We start from the raw sequence: 7258 nt of genomic DNA on the forward strand, positions 1-7258 counted from the left end.
TATGTACATGTTTGTCATTTAATTGTTGTTGTGGTTACATGCATTGTAGATGCTAGTGAATTAGTGTGGTCATATGCACATGCGTTGAATAGTCATGAATGATAGTAACTTGTTGTTATATGCATTGTTGTTGTTGTTTTATGTTAGTTAACTTGATGATTATGTTATATGTTAACTTGTTGATTGTTATATGATAGTTAACTTGATGATTATGTTATATGTTGTTGATGAGTATGTTATATGTTAACTTGTTGTTGTTAGTTAATTTCATTATTAGGGTTATTTCATTAAGACCTTGATGTTGTATGTATTGTGTTGACTTGGATTGTTCTGTGTAGATGGTTATGGTTATGACATTCAGGTATGAGATGATATATTTGTGATATTGTGTTGTACTAATCTAGACTGATTGTGCATATGTGATTGTTATGCATGAATGACAATTGTTTATGAACTTATGAGGTGAACATGTTAGCTAGTTATTGTTATGGATATCATGATCTTATTTATGTTTGAGTTGATATGTTGTGAAGTTATATCATGCTAATATAGATTGATTGTGCATATAAGATAGCCTCCCTTGTGATACATTGAGGTATGAGTTTTCTTATGTCGCTTATTTGGTGTTTGAGTGTTTGGTATCTATTATTTCATCTAGTTGATTTATCTAACATGGTACGTTTATAGTTTGTTTGAATGTTTGATTAATTGCATGATATGAGTTTGCATCTATAAGATTGCATGAAGGAATGATCTTGTTTTAAGATGGTTGTACTAATACATATGTGTTGAGATAACTGATATGTACTTGAGTGTAAGTAGGTGATAGTTGTAGCATTATGTCTTATGATTGTTAGTTGATTATGACCTAGTTGTTAGACTTGGTAAAGGTTGATTTCAAATTAATATGCATGATGTCTCGATCTTTGGAACATGTGATTGACATGTGTGAGCAGTTGCAGGGACACATGCTTGGTATTATCTTGACAAGGTAATAGTTGATGTGTTTATATAACTAACAGTTGGGTGATGTGATAATGCATAGTAAGACTCAATTGCATCAAGGAAAAGGTAAAAGAAAGGAATTGGGTGAAAATTCCTTTGGCTATGTTTGGAAATCGTAATTCCAAACGAATGATTTCTCTGCATACATGAAATCTTCTTAACCTTGATTTTGTCTGACAATATGTGGATATATGTTATATTCATGAACATGTATTTGACAGGTATATTAGTTATTTTCTAATTATAGCTAGGTCCATCAAGGGAATTGGAGTCCCTTGAGAGATGGTATTGATGTTTTTAGTTATAGGTCAACGTGCTTGGAATAACAAGGTAAGATAACTAGTATATTGTTATATTTGTTTATGCACTAACAATTATGTGTTTATGGCAGCATGATATAGGGAATTGCAGGACAAAGAGATTGCCATGAAATCTTGAATAAGGGTCAGGTTGAGCTTTCCCTTGGAAGCATTGGGAACCCATGGGGATTGAGTCATGGTGTTTATTGAGAGTCTTGTGCTTTCGGTATTTTGTGATTTACTTACGCTTGACTTGCGATCTTGATTGTGTCTAGTGCATGATCATGCCACTTTGTTGTGGTGTTGTGTTGCTATTGGTTTTCATGGTTTTCTTCTTGTTTTCTCTTGTTCTTTCCTTTTATTTCTTGAGATACTTGGGAATTGGTTGGGAAAGAGGAAAGTTAATGGAGCTCGGAAAGAGCTTAATGAAACTCAACAAGTAATGTAAGACTTGGATGAAGCTCAATGCATGTGTAAGGGTAGCTAAAGGTAAGAATATGACAACTAGTTGAGTTGGTTGGGTCCATTTGGGAAAATGGATGATTGTAGAGTAGTCATGAGAAAAGTAATCAGGAAAGGTAAAGTAAATGGATTTGAGGCATCAGATGCCTGGGCTATGTTGGGAATTGTTGTTCTCGATGTTGTGCATGTTGTGAACAGATAAAGGGAGTTCTCTTAACCTTGACCTTATGGTATCTGGTAATTATGTTGTGATCATGATTATGTTGATGTCTATATATGTATACATGTATGTATGTCATGTCTAACAAGGTCATCACGGATCATGGTTGTTTAATGCTAATGTTTATATGTATATATGTGTGTGTGTATGTCAATTTCTAACAGGATCATGATTGTTTTATGCTAATGTTTATGTATATGTATATATGTATCTATGTATCTATGTCACTTCCTGATAGGGTTGTCAGGGTTCATTCTTATGGAGGAATGATCGCTTATGCAGGTGAATGGCATGAAAAAACTCCTGGTCTTGTGGGGAATCAAGTGGGAAGAGTAGTCCTAACAAATCTACGAGGTCGGTATCATGTGGTTATGAGCTTATATTATGTGATGATATTATGTCTATGTTATGGACATGCTATATTGAATGATACATCGGTAGAATGAAAGCAGTATGATATGTGGCATGTTGGGATAAGGATGGATGGCAGAGAGACATTGGAAGCAAGGTTGCTTGGTAGAGACAATGTGGCTTTCAATGTGCAGTGCTACTGTTGTGCATATTGTATATTCAATGATTGTACCTACGGTGTTGAGTGCATGTTGTATATAAGGTGTTGTGTGTATATTGCATATGTAGTGTTGGGTATAGATGGTGTTATGTACATGTCGAATATGCGGTGTTGTGTACATATTATACTATGTGCATGATGGACATGCGATGTTGTGTGCATGTTCAATATGCAGTGTTGTGTACATAAGGTGTTATGTACATGTTGTATATACAGTGCTATGTACATATGGTGATGTGTGCATGATTTACATGTGATGCTATGTACATATGGTGTTGTGTGCATGTGGTGTTGTGTGCATGTGGTGTTGTGTACATGTTGTACATGTGGTGTTGTGTGTAGGTGGTGCAGTGTACATGTCATGTATGTGTCGTTGTGTACATGTGGTGTCGTGTACATGTCATGTATGTCCTGTTGTGTACATGTGGTATTGTGTACACATTGTATAGGTGGTGCAGTGTACATGTGTCATTGTGTACACGTTGTGCAGGTGGTGCCATGTACATGTGATGTTGTGCACAAGTTATGCAGGTGGTGTTGTGTATAGGTGGTATTGTGTACATGTTGTACATATGGTATTGGTGTACATGTGGTATTGTTTGCATGTCGTACATGTTGTGTTGCGAGTATGGTATGGGTATTGTGTAGTCGTGGTATCATGACATGTGTGTTTGTTGTGTTGTACTCTGTGTTGTACATGTATTATGTTGTGTTGTAACCAGGTGTAGGTACATGTATTGTGTGTTGTTGTACATTGGGTATAGATGTATGTGTTGTGTTTTACACCAAGTGTAGGTATATGTGTTGTGATGTACATTGTGTATGTGTACATGATTGATGAAAATAAAAGGCACTAGATGTTGTTGGGTGTGGAAACCAATCCGGTGTGCATACGGAAAGGACAAAGGATAAAGGTAGAAGCTAAGGATTTATTAAAGGATATGTATCAGTATTTTGTTCCAATTTTATTAAGCATGTGATCTTTGATTATGATTTATGATGGCTACATATGATCTATGATTCTGGTTTATAATGATTGCATGTGATTCATGATCTTGATCTATGATGGTTTTGTTTCGAGCTAATCGGATGTGATATGTTTATACATAATGATTTGATCAAAGATGCTAGTTTGACTTGTTGTGACAGGAAGTAAACAGGATTGCAAGTGTACCTTATTAACGAGCTACCAATGAGGTATGATGTGAATTTATTTCAATTTATTTTAAATATAATGGAAGTTATGTGCTCAATACAGGAAGCACGGAAATGCTTGGTTGCGAGGTTAAAACTAACTGCAAGGATTAGTAGCAGTAGCAAAAGGAATTGGAACATGCAGTAGTATGATGGTAAAGCACTTCAAGAGCAGGGCCATTGTGGGACACTGGTACCCAATAGTGCCCAATGGTTTCCATAAGCATGCTATGACCAATATGATGGTTTTGAGGCAGGGATATGCCTTCTTTTTTTTACCTTCTGATGTGAGGAAGCCTTGTTGAGGGATGGATTGCCTGGGATAGGGGATGTCGAGGAACTTGGAAGGTGAGTGACTACACAAAAGGGGGTGACCGAATTGCCTGAGGGATTGTGTAGTAGAGAAGGGAAGGTCAGGGATGGATTTGTTTTGGTCATTAGAATTTCTAGATGGAATCAAATGCACATTGGCAGTGTGCCTTGAAACAATGAGATGGTAATTGCTCACTGAGGGGACAACAACGCAGGATTATAGCGCTGGACATTGGATGCAGATTTGACTTTGGCAGTGCATTCTAGACTTCCTGGGAGGGAGGTGACTCCTGGTATTAATTTGAGGGTGGAGGTGTGAGCCTCTGGATTCCCTTGTTGTTGATACGAGTATCATATCCTTTTATTTCTTGGTTGATAAAATGTGCATATGTGTATATGTGTATATTATTGTAAATATTGTATCGAGCTGGATTTATAAAGCTCCATAAATAGTATGGTTATTTGTTTTTTGAGCAAATGTGGTTGTTATTGTAAATATTGTAATGAGTTGTGTTATAAAGATACAGTAAATGGTATGATTGTCATGTTTTTAGCAAGTGGTCATTGTAAATACTGCAATGAGCTGTGTTATAAAGCTCCATGGGTAGTATGTTTTGTTTAAGTGGCTTGTTGGTTTATAAGTGTCATTGAACCCCGAGGACAGTGTTGGTTTTGTAACAGCCCTGGTTAAAAATCCATGTAAATTATATATAAGACCACGGTCATGGGACACATATTACAAGCTGAAAGGTGAGAAAAAAAATCCTAGTGGGTGTTCATTTTTTTTATTATGGATAAAGGAAATTGGCAAAGGAAATGGCAAAGGCTTTGGGAAGGCATGAGGCATTAATTGGAATTTTATTTATGAAAATAATGGAAATTACGAGAAAATGAAGGTGAAAGGTCACACGTTTCATGTGAGGATGAAATTTAGGGAAAATAATGGAAAATGAAGAAAATAAAGGCCTCGTTAATAAAAATGCTTTTGAGGATCAGTCTGTAGTTTTTGCTCAAGCTTTTGGTAAGTTCATTTTTGGAGTTCTCTCTCTATTCTCTCTCTTACACTCTTGGACACTTAGAGTTTTCTTGGATAACTTTAACATTGGATCAAGAAAGGCAAAGAAGGCAAAGAGGAAGAAAAATATCAATAATGAAAAATCAGGATCAAGCAGCTACAACAGGTTTACTTGCAGGTATCGATTTGCATGTGTGATTTCCTCACTAGATTTGTTATGCATGGTTATGCATGTGTGTTCTTGGTTCTCTTGCTTTCATGGGCATGGGTTTTTCCAGGTATGATAGTTTTCTTCGACCTTTCCTTTCCATTTCCAGAAAGCCATAGTGTGATGGGGTTCTCATGTTTTGGTTGAGCTGGATTTCAGGATGGATTCAAAGTTGAGTGAGGTGGATCTATGAATGAAAGAACACGTGGCCTAGTGATCCCTGAACTGGAATGTGGATTGCACTAAATCCACTAGACTATTGACCACTTAACCGGACTGTGGGTTGCGGTAAATCCAAGTATTGTGTGCCTCAGTGGGCCTAGGAATCCTCGACCAATGAATGGCGGCATATACAGTAAATCCTAGAGGTGGTTTCCTTTGATAAGGCCTAGGAATCCTTGTCGGTGAATGGCGGGATATATGGTAAATCCTGGAGGGTTGTGTCTCGATTATGGCCTAGTGATCCCTAGATCGGACTATGGATTGCATGAAATCCTAGAGACTAGGAGACACGAAAATTCCTCATGATGTAGGTGGATAAATCCGATGGCATCCATGCTTTTTTATGGCCTAGTGATCTGGTGAGGATTGTGGTAAAGCTTGATTCTATTGATGAGGGTGAGATAGTTTAGCCTCGGGAAGCCCCAGTTGGTTCTTTTGGTTTGAGTCCCACATTCATGCTTGGAATATGGCACGGGGGTGATTGGCTGAAGAAAGATTTGATTAAGCCAATCTATGGTCGAGTGGTTCGTGGAAGTCCCATTCCTGGTTGGCTTATGTATTCATTACTAAGAAATCCTTCTCCTTGGTATTTCATGTGTAAATTTATTGCTTCATATGTGGTATTTATGGTTGTTGTATCCTTGTTATTTCTGTTGGTCATATGTTGGTTATGAGCATGTTTTATGACAGATGTGATGTATGGCTCTCATCATGTTTTGGTTTATAAATGAATTAACAATGATTATATGACCTAATAGATGATAATGTTTCTAATGTGATAAGGCATCAATGCTTCCTTACAGATCTCAGATAAGTATGAGAACCATATGCTCAGATCTGTTGTTACGACCTATAGATTACATGTGCAGAATGTGTTCGATGAAATTTATGTCATGGTTAGGCTTCGTTAGGTCAATTCCTTTATCAATTTTTGTGTTAGAGGCTTTATCTTGGTGTCCTTTATTGTCTTGGAAAGTCTCATTAAGTTCTAGGCAGTGGTTTGGAGACTAGCCCTGAAAAAGTGGCTTAAATCTCGTAGTTTTTGGCACAGTACTAGCTAAAAAGGACTACAGTCTCTCCCTTTCTGGAATTGTGGGAGTGACTAGAGGGTTCCAATCGCATGCACGCCCATGTCTTGGGAGAGACTGGGGGTTTAATTCAATGAAAGGCTAGGTTAACTCAGGGTTTGGGCACCTGGAGTGGTAGATTATATCCTGGGAGTCCTGTAGAACCTAAGGGAGGTCTATAGGTACTGGTTCATCAGTCCCGCTTCCTTAACTTCACTCAGGGAGTTGAACCGTATCATAGTAACTCTTCGTCGCATGTCTACCCCAGTATAGCAGTTAGCTTGGGTAAATGTGGGAGGAGGGTGTCACATATAACAAGAAATTAAATAGTATAGGAACCATGGCAACTCAGCCATAATATCACCAACATAATCACTACAAGTATACATGAATCATAGTATAATAATAACTCTTATTAATATGTGAAAATATCAACCAATTCAGGGACTTCCATGTACCACCCAACCATAGATTAGGTTGAACCAAATCTTTCTTTCAACCAATCACCCTTGCACCATATTCCAAGCATGAATATGGGATCTCATGGAATAAAACAAGATAAAATCATCTAGGGTTCCCATAGGCAAAACCACCTCAACCCTCAGCCACAATGATTCCACCTCTATGGTCCAGAAATCACTAACCATAACCAGATCGGTCTCTACCCAAGTTGTCGGGGACTC

This window comes from Pinus tabuliformis, chromosome 2_2, assembly GCF_031772625.1.
Source record: "Pinus tabuliformis cultivar Carrire ecotype Pingquan chromosome 2_2, CPIR1, whole genome shotgun sequence".
In the NCBI taxonomy this organism is placed as follows: domain Eukaryota; kingdom Viridiplantae; phylum Streptophyta; class Pinopsida; order Pinales; family Pinaceae; genus Pinus; species Pinus tabuliformis.